This window comes from Sminthopsis crassicaudata, chromosome 1, assembly GCF_048593235.1.
Source record: "Sminthopsis crassicaudata isolate SCR6 chromosome 1, ASM4859323v1, whole genome shotgun sequence".
NCBI classification, from domain to species: Eukaryota; Metazoa; Chordata; class Mammalia; order Dasyuromorphia; family Dasyuridae; genus Sminthopsis; species Sminthopsis crassicaudata.
This window is the reverse complement of record NC_133617.1, coordinates 745710418-745725417: the sequence shown is the minus strand read 5'-3', so window position 1 is coordinate 745725417 and position 15000 is coordinate 745710418. Positions and strand designations below refer to the sequence as shown.

The following is a 15000-nucleotide window of genomic DNA, read 5'->3' as shown; positions in this document are numbered from 1 at the left end:
ATTTAGGAAGTAGCTACTATGTGTGAGGCATTGTGCTAAGTGCTTTACAAATATGAATTCATTTGATCGACCCAGGAACACCCAATTAGTAGGTGTCAGAGAGTAAACACTGATCTTCCAGACTCCAAATCCTGAATCCTCTCTAACTATTCTCTCCATATTCAGTACAGCTTCTTCCATCTAATCTTTATACAACCAAGTTGAAACCCTCCCTACCTGTGGTTTTCTCATAATTACAATAATGGAATAGTAGCAAGTGTTACAAAGTTATCTCGAGTGTCAGAAGAATACAACCACAAAGTCACGAGATGGATCGTGGGAGAGAGGGCCAAGAAATTATGAATGGAAGTAGTTAATAAATCCTGCATTCCAGAAAATGCAGAAAAATGAAAGACTGGGTCTTTGGGGTCGGTGAAAGGTTTGCTGGATTTCTCTCCTCTTAAATTCTGTCATCTCTTTTCTTTTTTTTAATGGCAAGTCAGCTTCCCACAGACATGATCTGAATGCCTTGCTTCCCCTACTAAACTATTAGCCAGTGTATCGGGTTTAACCCTGGACTTGGATTTCCTCATCGATAATTGTCTAATTGGATTTTGCCATTTCTCAACAAATTCTAGAGCATCTCAGGCCACGATTTTTTCATGTGGACTCATAACCAAGAAAAAGGGCAAATAATCCAACTTTGTCCTCCAAGGAAGACAAAGAGAATTCGACAGTGTACAGAAAAACATAGGGCCCGGTTCATGCTTTAATTTGCTTTGTGAGTAAAAGAAATTCGACGTCTGGAATTAGATATTGTTCGGCACAGGTTAAATACCATGGGACAACAGACTCTAAGGAACCATCCAAATTCTTCTGCTATACAGGAATCTACTTATCTCAACTATTGCTCAAAAAAAAAAAAAAAAAAAAAAAGTCAGCGGCCTGCCTGGTATTGCCTTGGATTTGGAAATATTTTGGTTAAAAAACAATTGTTGTTGTAATGAGACTGGTTATAATGAGATTTCAACTGTAGTAACAATACCAAATTGAAAGCAGAATTACATACAAAAGAGCCCTGTTAAATAGCATTATTTTAGGACAATGGAAAATAAGGTGTTTGTGGTTTTACCCCATAAATTCTCTGCTGTCTGCTCATATTTATTTCTTCTTGGCAGTCCTCTGAATACTCATTCACATCGGAGAGTCCTTTGCCCTAGCATTCATTTCGTGGGGGAAACCACAGAAAAAAACATCTCCCAGCCTCACCTTTCTTGCCCCATTTTATTGGCTCTTCGGTCTTAATTCTCACACAAGCATCACACTCGCATTCAGTTACACTCCGGACAATGAATTTTCCTAATCCAGTTAGCATGCTGACAGAACAGTGCTGGCAATTTATAGAATTTCCTTTTAGCCATCTACCTATTTCACAGCTCATTACAATCCACAATGCACACCTGTGTTTATGCAATCACAAGCAATTTTACACTGAGTACTAAACAAGGTATTGTCATAAATCCTTTAAAAATGCAATTTATCCCTGAACTATCTATCAATCAAACTGAGGTCTGCAGCTACCTGCCTGATTCCCTACTGGCGCAGAAATCGGTTACATGCCATATCACAAACATTATCAGCCGCCAAATGTCCCCTGGGCAAGGTCTGAAAGCTTCCTTCTCTACCCGTCTTTAAATGGTCATCTTCATAACCTTGAGGATACTGGGGAAGGGGAGATTTTCTTTGCCATCCATATAGCTGAACTATTCTATTTGATGTCCTTTACGGTGCTCGGTAAAGTCTTCTTGTTGGTCTGGTTTTTAAAAATGAGAAAACACTAGTGGGGGCTCATAAACTATGGCTTTTAAGTGAATGCTGACCCAGAGTAAGTCATGAATTTGCTTGGTGGTAGCTTTCAGGAGATGATCTTCTCATAAAAATCTTAGCACAAAATCGCAACTCGGAAAGTTTCTATCTAATAGCAAAGATTATTTTGGTATTTTAATATTTTTATTATATATATATATATATTATATTATTATATATATTATATATTATTATATATATTATATTATTATTATAAATATATGCATGAGTAATTTTACAACATTGACAATTGCCAAACCTTCTGTTCTAATTTTTTCCCCTCCCACCCCATCCCAGATGGCAGGTTGACCAATACATGTTAAATATTAGAGTATAAATTAAATACAATATATGTATACATGTCCAAACAGTTGTTTTGTTGTACAAAAAGAATCGGACTTTGAAATAGTATACAATTAGTCTGTGAAGGAAATCCAAAATGCAGGCGGACAAAAATAGAGGGATTGGGAATTCTATGTCGTGGTTCACAGTCATCTCCCAGAGTTCTTTTGCTGGGTGTAGCATCAGTTCATTACTGCTCTATTGGAGCTGATTTGGTTCATCTCATTGTTGGAGAGGGCCACGTCCACCAGAATTGACCATCAAATAGTATTGTTGTTGAAGTATAAAACGATGTCCTGGTCCTAATGGCAAAGATTTACCAAACCACTATAAGCTCAGAAACTCATAGCTCTCTCTTCTTGGGTCCAGAGATATTTTTAGTGTACTGGAACTCCCACACTTGATGCTAGCTTATTTTTATCTGACTCTCAGGTTTTCACATCATTAATAAAGAGAAAAGGTAAACAAAGACTATATACATTATGGGAGAAAAAAAATATTTGCATAGTTTGGTGCTGTCATCAGATAGACCCTCAAAATAGAAAATAAAAACCATCTTCAAATGCTTGCACCAGAACCCCACAATAAGTGCGGTTCCAAAAATTTCTCCTCTCAATGATAAAGAACTCTGAAGATTATACATTTATGACCACCACAGAAGCTATGACTCAGCTGGCTTCTGTCCTTTTGTCTTTCAAGTGAGAATTAGCAATAAAAACATAGCAAAGTCTCATCATGTCAGACAGAAGTACTTTTTTAAAACTTAAAAATAGAGATTAAAATGGTGGCCCGCCAGTTAGGTGAGAATTTCCATACGTGTTCCTTTAAATTTGCCTTGTCTAAACCTTCACAACATTAACAAGAAATCTGATAATAGACTTGCAAGACAATGTCATCCATTCCAAAATGGATTAATCAATTAATTTATTAAATCATTAAATTGCTGCCATCACACAAGTAACAAAGCTTTTAAAAAGTACTTTTCTTCCATCAAAGGTCCTAGATAAATCTAGCCGAGAATTAGTGTAAATTTCTTGTGTACTTTGAAGATTAAATAAATAATAAAATAACAAGTGGTATTTATATAATACCTAGAAGATACAGTGTTGGAGGCAGAGGGTTAGCGTTGGCAATCAGGAAAATTTGGATTTACATCTTCTCTCTGATATTTCTTAGTGTTCCAGAAACTCACTGAGACTCAAAGCTATAAGAGCTGCTAATAAGTATGAGGAGAAAACAGTTCCATTCCAGGAGTTCCCTAAATAAACTAAATAATAAATCAAATGGGAAGGGAGAAGGAAGGAAGGGAGGAAGGAAGGAAATGGAGATGGTGGGAGAAATGAGGGCTTTTAAGATTTGTGAAACGCTTTATAAACATTCACAGAGTGTCCCTAAGTCATGTTGCTGACACTCTAGCCTCCTCTTCAGCTCCCTTGCACCTGAAATTAAATTCCCATCATTCCAATCCTGAGCTCTGATTGGCTGGGTTAGCCATATCACTCTGCAATCAGTCCTACAATCCACAAGCCTTTCAGTTAGCAACTCTTATTCCTACAAGTGTTTCCTTCGTCCTTCCTTTCTGGTGGGCAGAAATTGTCTCAATTCCTTATCTATAATCTCAGGTTTAAAATAGAACCTAGTATGTACTATTTAATTTTTTTCTTCATTAATTCATAAAGATTGTTTCAATGAACCCTCTTACATTACATAGACCTCATTTTATACACGGATGAAATACCAGCATATATCTGGGGATCTATTTGAACTTGGGTCCTCCTTCCTCCATGCCCAGTGCAGAGGGTAAAGCTAGTTTGAAGTCTCCAAGTGCCCACTAGGTACCTGGCACCATGCTAAGCCCTGGAGAGACAAAAAGATGGAAAACCCAGTCCCCAACCTCAAGGAACTTAAGATCTAATCTGCAAACAGACAAAGAACACGACTACTGTTCCATCAACAATCCTAAGATTCAATAAAAATCTATTTTTTAATTAAATATCCTGATTTCCATCATATGGTAAACATCAGTTTCCATCTCCAAGCTGGAAAGGACGTTTTGCTTGCTGGGGCACTGAAAAGGTCAGTGTTGTAGGTGTGAGAACCAGGACCCAGCCCAAATCCCCTCCACTCCCAGGAACTCTCCCAGCATCATGGTTCACCCTTTCTCCCTAATCTCAAGAATCTTTATTCCCAAGAGCTGAAGCCTCACCCAGGAGAAGAGGGGCCAGGGGGCAATGGGAATGGAGACCAGAAAACGGAGGCAGATAAAGCTCCCTCTGAGACTTCACAGAGAAGACTTTGGGCCACTGGCAGAACCATCTGTCTTCTTGCTTGTGATGACCACGTTAGCACCGTGGATAACTTAGAATCAGCAGGAGTCAGGAGAAGCAATTATGCTTCGAGAATGGATGTGTAGAATCTCTGCCACCTCACCTCTTCAGCTGACACCCAGAAGTGACTCTGACTTGTCTCCCTGCACCCCCTAGTCCCTCCCACAATTCTCTGTATACACCAAACGATTGGGCCAGCACAGGATAGTGGGGAGGGCCATTTTCCAAGCATATTCTTATAGAGTATTGTCCAGTAAGTATAGTCTTAAGTGCTCTATTATTCCAATCTCAGTGCATTGACTCAAGAGTTTCAGCCCTTTACACTTGCTGATTCCACTGAGTCACAGATAATTTTACAAAAGCAGGATGACCCTCAAGCTCACCAAGCACCACCTCCTACAATACTATCAGGCCTCTGGGGAACCTCCCTGCTTTACAAACTTAAGAAGTGACTGAAGTTTAACTCTTGGAAGGCATGACAGATACGATCATCCCAATTTTTCCTCCACCTTGAGCCAATCATTTTGGCCTTAAAGCACATGCCCAAAAGGGGCATTGCCTCTTACATGTAGGGCCATTGAGGGAAATCCTTTTTGTAAACTTTAAGCAGAGATTGGGCTCTCCATGTGGCTAGGCAGGGTAGTGCAGTGCCCAGAGAGCCAGCCCCAAATCAGGAAGGCCTGGTTCCAATTCAAGAACACTCAAGAAGCTTTCTAAGCTGCTAAGTTAAAGACAAATTGCTGATCTGCTTTGGTGCAGAAAGCCTCCATACTGGGAGTTCCCTTCCTAAATAAAATCCTAGCCAGATATATATTTTATTTATTAATATGAATATATGTATTTATGTATATATTTGTAGATAATGTATACATATACATATATGTATGTACACATATATGTATATACCATATAGAGATATATATACCTATATATGTATGTTCGTGTGCACATAAATAATACATGTGTGGACATCTGCCTTGGCAAAGGAAGCATTCTCATCTAAGAGTTTTTTTTCTGCCATTAAAAGCCCATTTCCTATACATTGATGCACAAATATGTTCCCCTATACATGCGACACACACACACACACACACACACACACACACATACAAACAGACTGATCAGCTGGATCCACTTGGCTATCTCTTGGGGTGCTAGATGGCTTACTGGATAGCTGCAAGACCTTATTTTGAATCCCATCTTAGATCCTCACTAGCTGTGTAACCCTAAATAAACCATTTATCCTCTCAGTTTTCTCATCTGTAAAATGGGAATAATAGCCCCTAACTAATTCTTGAGAGGATCAAGTGAGACAACAGACAAGCTGCATTATGGAACTGTTTCTCCCCTGTTGCTAATGTCTCAGAAAAGCACTTAAATTCATCCAAGGGAGTATGTCAAGACTTCTGTGTCTCATCTCCTTGGCAAAAGGAAAGCTCCACGAGCACAGGTACCAAGAATGCTTCTGTCTTGTGCCCTTCACACAGCACCCAACACACACAGACTAAGTCACATTCCCTGGCTGAGGAGGAGACCACATGCTCAGCAGAGAGACGGGGACAAAGAGAATCAGAACGAGGTTGAGAGTGGCGTGCGTGCAGGACCGGATGGAAGTGATCGAGATCTGGGGCATCTCAGCATCTTCACTCTTCTAAGCTGCCATTTTGTCACTGGTAAAATTGCCAGAGTGATTACACTCTTCAACCTTTTCAAGGGCTCTGCAAATTTCAGGCCTTATTATATTAGTGGTGAATATCCGATCTCATTTCAGACAAATGGAGAGGAAAGAGATCTGCCTGAAAGTGAAAAATCTGACTTCAGATGGAAAAGAAGCCATTTCCTCTACATTTGTTAACCAGCAGTAAGTAGGGGAAATGATGCTATCAGCTAAAGAATCTTGGATTGGGGAATGGAAGGGATTCAGGGACCATCAAGACCAGTGGTCCTCAAACTTTTTAAACAGGGGGCCAGTTCCCTGTCCCTCAGACTGTGGGAGGCCGGACTATCGTAAAAACAAAAACTCTCACTCTGTCTCCGCCCCTCAGCCCATTTGCCATAATCTGGAGGGCCGCATAAACATCCTCAGAGGGCACATTTGGCCTGCAGGCCGTAGTTTGAGACCTCCTGATCTAGACTCTATAACCTCAGATCCATGTTCAAAAAAAAAAAAAGTTGATAACATTTCAATATAATTATTTTAAGCATTTAAAAACATCATTCTGAGAAGATTCACAGATACTAACAAACTACACAAGAAGTCCATGAGACCAAAAGAAAACGTGAAAAACTCTTGCTCTAATCCAACCTTTTCATTTTACAAATAAGGTAACTGAAGCTTCAGTCTAATCCTCATACACCAAATACAGCACTTTCCACTGGGCCATACTGCCTCGGGAGGATCTGTTTTAATCAAAGCCTTTGACATCAAAGCATTAGCCCATGGAGCTGCCTCTGCTTACTCAGAGATAAATAGGTATTTGAGAAATGCTTGAAAAGTTTGCTCTCTCAGGAAAGTAAACATTCCCTCAGACATTAACATTTTGTTTGACATGTTTCATTTTGTCAAAGGTTATTAAGATATTAAGCTCAATCTTCACCTTGTCATAAGGGATCCTGAATGCTACGCCAGGAAAGTCTGAGTTAATAAAATGGCGCTGTGTTAGGAATTGGATCCCCATCATTAAAGGGCAAGCACAGAAGCAATCCACATTGGTTTGTCCCCTAATTTATTGTAATAAAAAATTCAGGGGAGAAGTGGTTATAACAAAAGTTTAAAATCTTAATAATTGTATTCCTTCCCTAAAATATTTTTATTTTAAAACTCAAATGCCTCCATAATCTCATCACTGTAAGAACCCTCTCCATTTTGGAGAGTCCTGACTCATCTATCCCTTTTAAACCTTCAAGGTTCTTGAATGAACAAATTAACAAAACCTCTTTAATAAGCCATCACTAGGTCCAGCACCACAGATACAAAAAGAACCCAAAACCCTACTTTCAGAAGCTTACCCTCTGCTCTTGAAATAATTTGACCCATTGAGTCTTAAGCCAACATCCCGGTAGATGAGTTTTTCCCTTCATGTTTTCTCTGTTTTATGAGGCAATCTTGCTCATAAGTTTCTGTTTTCTTCTTCCCATAATGCCAAGTGAGTTTATTTCTAAAACAGCCTTTCCATAGACAGTCATGTCATGAACCTCTAATTATGTAAAAGGTCAATTGTTTGCTCATCAGAATGATTTCTGAGCTCTTTGGCCTCCTTATTTTGCCGATTGCTTTAGATCACTCAAACTTCGATAACGATGGTTTTGTCAGATTCAAGGGACTGCTTGGGAAAGAAGGGAAGGAGAAGAAACATTTATTTAACATTTACAATGGGCCAGGAGCTGTACTGAGAGTTTTATAATCATCATCTCCTTTGATCCTCACAACAAACCTGGAGGTAAGTACTATTATTATCATTTTACAGCTTAGGAAACTGAGGCAAATACAGGTTAAGTGACTTTTCCAGGCTCACACAGCTAGGAAGCATGTCTGAGAATGGACCTGAAGTCAGAGCTCATTGAGTCGAGGTCCAGGACTCTATCCACTGTGCCACCAACTGCCTCTATGAATAACTTTTTGTTGAAGGTAATATCTGCATTTTTAGTTTTTATCCTGATTTGGTTTTGATTTTGGCTTTTTCTCTCACAACTACACACAGGCATTGATACTCAAACACTCCCACATCAGAAACTTGTCATTTTCTAACACAAAATAGTTAGTTCCATATTGTGTTGATGTTGCTCGATGCTCACCATACTATATTCTTTTCAGTTCTTTTCTTTCAAAAGTAGTCCTGTGAGAAACTTCTGAATAATTTACACTCCAACTTTTTTCATTCCTTAATCCTGAACCATCTTTCCCAATCTTCCTCTGGCAATATTAAATAACCAAGTATCCAATGAAGTGCTACTTCCTGATGCCTGTTAAAGCCACTACAAAATTGTCTTCATTTAAATCCTTCCTATACCTCTCCTGAGAGAATTTATGACAATTTTTAAAATTTTTATATTTTGTTATTCTAAAACTCAAAAACAGCAACAAACACCAATATTCCCATTTACAAAAAAACAGAAGAAGATTGCATATGAAGCCATGAATTTCTATTATGTCTTCTCTGTTTATTTTTTTTTCATTATATGGGAGTTTCAAAGCTGTCCTGCTTGTCTGTATCTCCTCTCAACTTCCTTCTACTCTCTTTTGTGCATTCTCTTCATTGATCTCTCTTCTTTCTTTTTTTCTTTTTTTTGGTGAGGAGGCTAGGGTATATCGTTATCACTAACCCCCCTTCAATAGTCTCCAAGAAAAATAACAAAGTAAAATCCTGCCTGGTAACAAAGAAGCAGAATCAGTAAGAATCAGTCTCTACACTGGCCACACCCCAAAACGAATGTCTCCTTTCTTCCATTTGGTTCCCCACCTCTCTGGGCTTGGGAAACGTGCTTCAACCACAGTCCTTTGAAGTCACATCTGGTCACTGTACAGCTCCAAATTCTGGCACTTTTCAAATTACTTTTCCCCCTTACAATGCTGTAATCATCGCATAAGCTGTTCACGTAGCAGCTATTCTCCCACCTTCCCAATGCTTTGTCAATTCCTTTAGTTCAAAAATCTCAATATTGATGAACTCCCATTCTTCCACTAGTGTTTACTCACTGCTCATAGGATGAGATCCTCATATGCTGATTATAACAGTATGTCGATGTTTATAGACAGCCAAACAATTGTGATTTTTAGCACCTTCTGTCCCTAACCGACAATGAAGTTTAAAAATAAAAAATGAATATCAAAGCACAGATAATGTTTCATAACTATAGAAGTAAAGAAGTGGGCGTTAAGTGTTCCTTTTATGCAATGCATCTTCCAAAAAATATTGAATATTCTTCCAAGAATAATACTTCTCTCATGCTTAGGAGTTTGGAGATCAGTGTAAATGTGGAAGAAAGGGCCAGAAAACAAAATAAATCTAACTTGCCCTGACATCAGAGTAGGAACAAAAATGAAAGACCCCCATTCCCCAATGAGCTACATTTCTCTGTGGCATTCCATGACATAAAAAAATAAGGAATGCATGTGAAATGCTATGCTCCCAATTCTGAAGCCAAGTAATCCCCCTATCACCCCTTCACCTCCTCCCACCGAATATCAAAGCAAAATTATACGGGCCTCTGGCCAGAACACAGGAGCTAGATGGGAGAAATACAGACTGAGGTTTGGTAAAGTCAAGAAGGCCCCACCTCCTCAGATATTACTGACATAAAATATTATCCGTGCCATCTTCATTCTCCATCTCTCAGTGAATGCGCAAACAAGTGCCCCTTTGAGATCCATAAAACTACTCTCGTTATCACGACACCGAATGAATGTGGCATCCACTGAGAGATGCCCAGTGGGCGATCGCTCTGATGATGGAGGGTACCACAGATGCACACCTCTCCTAAGCACATCTCATTCAGTTCTCCCGTAAGGGCTCCACAGTGGGTCTGCCCAACACACAACGGGCTTCCTCTAAACCTCTTGAGTGATATCAGTGAACCATACCGCCGCCTAACAGTTGTCCCCATCTCTCATGACATGGCGGGCTTGCCTTGAATAGTCAATGAAGGAATATTGGGTATTTTGGAATATACAAATTAGCTGCTCTCTCAGATGGTCTAGTTTGCCATGGATCTATGTCATTTTATTTCTCCATAATTCCTGTCCTTGTTTATCCTAAATGCCGGTGCTCTTCTTCTAGAGCCATGGCCACCAAGAGCCGGCCGACCACTGGTTGCCCATTCCTCTTGCATCGGAACTAGGCCACCTTCCTTGATGTCTCTGGATTAACAGCGTGGAAGTTAAACAAGAAACATGGAGGGGGATAGGAAACTCGGGATCTTGGCCTTCAAAGCCTTTGAAGCTATTTTTAAAAAACAAAATATTATGTTATGCATTGTGTGGTATCTTTGTATGTGCAGAATCGTTATTCTATTGATTTATGACTCACATGTCAAATAGCGTCTGGACATGTGTGCAAGCTAAAACAAACAAGACCAGTAGCCAAACCACAGTGCCATGAAACCAGCCCCAGCCAGCTCTCACCAGCCCTCCCTCCACCCTGGGTTACCACTACCACCCAAGGCAAATCCCCGAGGAGCCAAAAGCCCGTGGTGGAAAGTTCTACAGGCGACATGTTAGGGAAAGGTACCCAAAGGCTGCTGACAGCACAGCCTTCCAGAAAAAAAGGAGCAAAGCCTTGGGCCACCTCCCCCCATCCCACCCCCTTATTGTCATGGAAAGAGAAGATGAGAAGAAATGCCTCAGTCATTGGATTTCTAGAAGCCGGTGTTGTGAGCTCTTCTCTGAATACACAAGGGGCTCCTTTTTCCTGGGGATACAAGGCCATCAGGACTCACATCTCTTCCTTATGCCCTGCAGGCTCTTGTTTCCTTCTGCTTCTCAGAGAAAAAAATTAAAAGGAAAGCCATCCCCTTATTGTAGCCTGCCCCACTGCCAAGAGCCCTTTGCAAAGGATCGATCAATTATCACTAATTCTACCTTAAATTGCTTCCTGTCAGCAATGGAACTTTCTCCATTTCCTTTTGCAGAGAGATGAAAGAAAAAGAGACAGAGACATGGAGACACAGGGAGAGACAAGAGAGATAAAGAGAGAGGAGAAACAGAAAGTCAGAGTCAGAGAAGCAGAGAGAGACACACAGAGAAAGAGAGAGGAGACATTGAGAAGAGACAAAACAAAAGAGAAAAGGAGAGAGAAGGGAAAGAGGAGACAGAGAAAGAAAGGAAGAAAGGAAAGAAGGAAAGAGAGAGAGAAGAAGAAAGAAGAAAGAAAGAAAGAAAGAAAGAAAGAAAGAAAGAAAGAAAGAAAGAAAGAAAGAAAGAAAGAAAGAAAGAAAGAAAGAAAGAAAGAAAGAAAGAAAGAAAGAAAGAAAGAAAGAAAGAAAGAAAGAAAGAAAGAAAGAAAGAAAGAAAGAAAGAAAGAAAGGAAGAAAGAAAGAGAAGGAAGGAAGGAAGGAAGGAAGGAAGGAAGGAAGGAAGGAAGGAAGGAAGGAAGGAAGGAAGAAAGAAAGAAAGAAAGAAAGAAAGAAAGAAAGAAAGAAAGAAAGAAAGAAAGAAAGAAAGAAAGAAAGAAAGAAAGAAAGAAAGAAAGAAAGAAAGAAAGAAAGAAAGAAAGAAAGAAAGAAAGAAAGAAAGAAAGAAAGAAAGAAAGAAAGATAGAAAGAAAGAAAGGAAGGAAGGAAGGAGGGGAGGGAAGGGAGGAAGGGAGGGAGGGAGGGAGGGAGAGAGAGACAGAGAGAGAGAGAGAGAGAGAGAGAGAGAGAGAGAGAGAGAGAGAGAGAGAGAGAGAGAGAGAGAGAGAGAGAGAGAGAAAGCTCCCAAGTTATTGCCAGCTGATAAAATCATCATATTCCCATTGCTGCCTATGCATTCAAAGCAGTAGAAAGGAAGAACATCCCTATCCAAGCTTATGGCCGATGCTTTGTTGGTCTAAAGAACTATTTTGCTTGAGTCTGTGTATGTTGGGGAGTGGGGGCAGAGTAAGCAAAGGACATGGTCCAAACCATCAGTAATAGCCTCATCATGAATAAGTATCCTGTGCCTTCCAGAGGTCCCATTCCCTTCCCTGCCCTTCCCCCCACCTCCCGGCCCCCAGTCCAGGTTTTCATCACCTCTTGCCTGGACAATGGTAATTGCCTCCTAATTGGTCTCCCAATATGCTCTAGCTCAGGCTCCATACAGCTGCCAAAGTGATTTTCCTAAGACTAACCAAGTCATCCCCTTGCTCAATAAACTCCTCTGGTCTCTAGGACCAGATATAGAGCCTTCTGCTGCTTAAAGCCCTTTCTAATCAGGCCCCACCCTCCCTTCCCGTATTTAAGGACTTTTCTCCCCATCACTCTAAAATACAACCAAAGGGCTCTCCTTAAATCTCCATTCTCCATGCTTTTGCCCAGCCCTATCCCACCTCAACCTCTTAGAGTTCCTACCTTGTTTCAAAATTTGGTGCAACAGGAGATTGAGTGGCCCAGAAGTAATCTCTGTGGATATAGGACTGCCCTGTGGGTGGGATCCTGGCCATATTGAGATAGCTTCGTAATGGGTGACGGCTCTCTCACTGGTTGGCTGTGTGTGTGACCTCACAGACCCTTTATAAGCCCACTGCAGACAGCAGTCGCTCTCTTTAACCTGGCTCCCTAACCTGGGGTAACTGAGCCAAGCTGATGGATAGCCGACAGAGAGGTAAGGAGTTTGGTAGTGAACACATGGATATTCAGACCAAGTGTTCACTAAGGAGTTAACAAGTCAGGGCATTATGTGAGTAGGTATAATAAAGGCTTTTAAGATTACACGTGGCTGTTCTTGAGCGCGCTACCGGTTATTAAACTATAGATTCAAGAAATCATGGCCAGAGACCTTTGAAGGCCTCAGAGGAGGCAAGCCGGGTAGAGTTCACACTGCAAAGGTCAGTGGTCAAAGGTACTCTGCTGGGCCTAGGGCAGACTAGTAATAGTAACTGCCAGGAGAGGATGTTACATCCTATGAAGTTTTTCCTGATCTCACCAGCTGCTGGTGCCTTCCCCTGTACCCAAATCATGTTACTCGGTAAACACGTTGGATAGTCTTGCTCCCTGAGGGCCCATAGCACAGCATATAGTAGGCACTTAATAGATGGAATACTGACTAATCGATGAACCATCAGCTTAAAGCCCTTCATTTTACAGAAGAGATCAAGGAGACCCAGAGGCCAAAGGAGAAACGTAAAGTCACAAAACGGACGCTGCAAACTAGAATTCGAGGCTCTTGTCTACTAAACTAGTCGTCCGTTTTACCAGTTCCCTCTGCCCATAGTTTAGACTAGAATTCAGCCAAAATCTTCCACATGAGAATCAGAAGGGAAAGCAGAGGGCCAGCCAAATGGGGAAAATAGAAGTGAGTTTGAAAGGGGATGAAGAGAATGAACAAGTATTTCGTAAGTAGGTGGTGTGTGGGCCCAGATTTAAATGTGGTTTCCAATGGTCTGTTCATCGTGGACATGAGCCACCCTCTGGGCTCCATCAGCAAAAATGGCCCTAAACTAAGGGCCACGTTCTCCCCTGTGCTTCCAAGGCTGAAAGCGGCCTTCCTTCTCATCAAGGGCCTGGAGACAGCTTTTTATTTGTAGAGAATTTTTCATTTTAGATAAAGAAAAATGAAGTTTGACTCAGAGGTTAGTAAAGAAATGATGGAAAGGTACTGAATGAATAAGGAATGGGTACGGCGTGTGAGCACCAACCCAGGGGTCAAGAGCCGGACGCCCCTCGCCACTAGGCGACTTCCCTCCAGGATCATGTTCTGTGACGGTGCTTCCTCTCCCTCATTTTCCTTCTCTGTGGAATGGGGCAGGATGTGGGGAAGGAGCAGGGGTGTGGAAACAGCGCGGCCTTCCCAGCAGGGGGTGCTTAAGTGCTCACTGGGAGCATAGGAGCCGCTTCCAATCCTGAGAACTCAGTTTCCTCATCTGTAAAATTAAGGAAAGGACCAGATAACCTCCAAAGGCCTTTTCTACTACAAATCCTGAAGCCCGGCGAGGGACCTGAACCACTATGAGTGAATTGCCCACAGGCCACCACAGCGGAGCCAACAGTGGGACACAGTCTGAGTGCTGGGCCCTGGGCTTCCAGAACTCCATGGAGGCGCCATGTTGAATGGAATCAGACACAAGAGAAAGAAATCAGGGAATAAGAAGCGCAAAGGCAAGGCCCAGCGGCAAAGAGCAGAGTCTGATGGTCGGGGAGCCCCTTTCCTCGAAGCAGCCCCAGTTACAGCAGGGAGGGGGAGGTGGTGAGGGATAACATGGGGGGAGCAGCAGCAGCTGTCCCTATTGTTCTGGGGAGGATAGAAAAAAGAACCCTGATGGGAAGAAGGAACACCCAGAAGGTCTGGGAGATTTGAATCCTAGTCGTCCCCTGCCACCTTAGCCTCCTCTTCCTGACTCCCAGAGTACAGTCATCCTAAAATTAGGTGAGGAAGCCAGATGCTGCAGGTGAGCTGGGAGCAGAGACCAATGAGGAGGGAGGGAGGGAAAAAGGGAGGGAGGGAAAGAGGGAGGGAGAGAAGGAGGGAAGGAAGAAGGGAGGGAGAGAAGGAAGGATCAATGGGGACAGCTTGGCTGCTCTGCCTACCAGAGACCTCAACACAAATCATCAGTGAGGGGATCCCTCACAAAGTCATGGAGAGTCTCAAGCACATGGAGCTTGCCATCTTGTGGGCTTTTGAGGCCAAACTGAATATTGTGAATTAAGAGATTTGAATTGCCCAGAATCCACTTTGTGTTGGAGCAAGAAAGTGGCAAAATCTTGGTTCCCCGTATTGGTCAACGAGTTTAAGGTCCAACCAAGAAAGTGACAAAGTTTTAGGGCAGCTGGATGGGCTTGGGGGAGGAGGAGGAAGAGGAGGAGGAGGGGAAAA

General features: G+C 41.7%; 1 protein-coding gene across 20 annotated transcripts in view; it reads right to left on the bottom strand.

The window, feature by feature from the left end:
- The window catches only part of ERC2 (ELKS/RAB6-interacting/CAST family member 2), a 993908-nt gene that overhangs the window by 687777 nt on the left and 291131 nt on the right, over positions 1-15000 (bottom strand). The window lies entirely within an intron of this gene.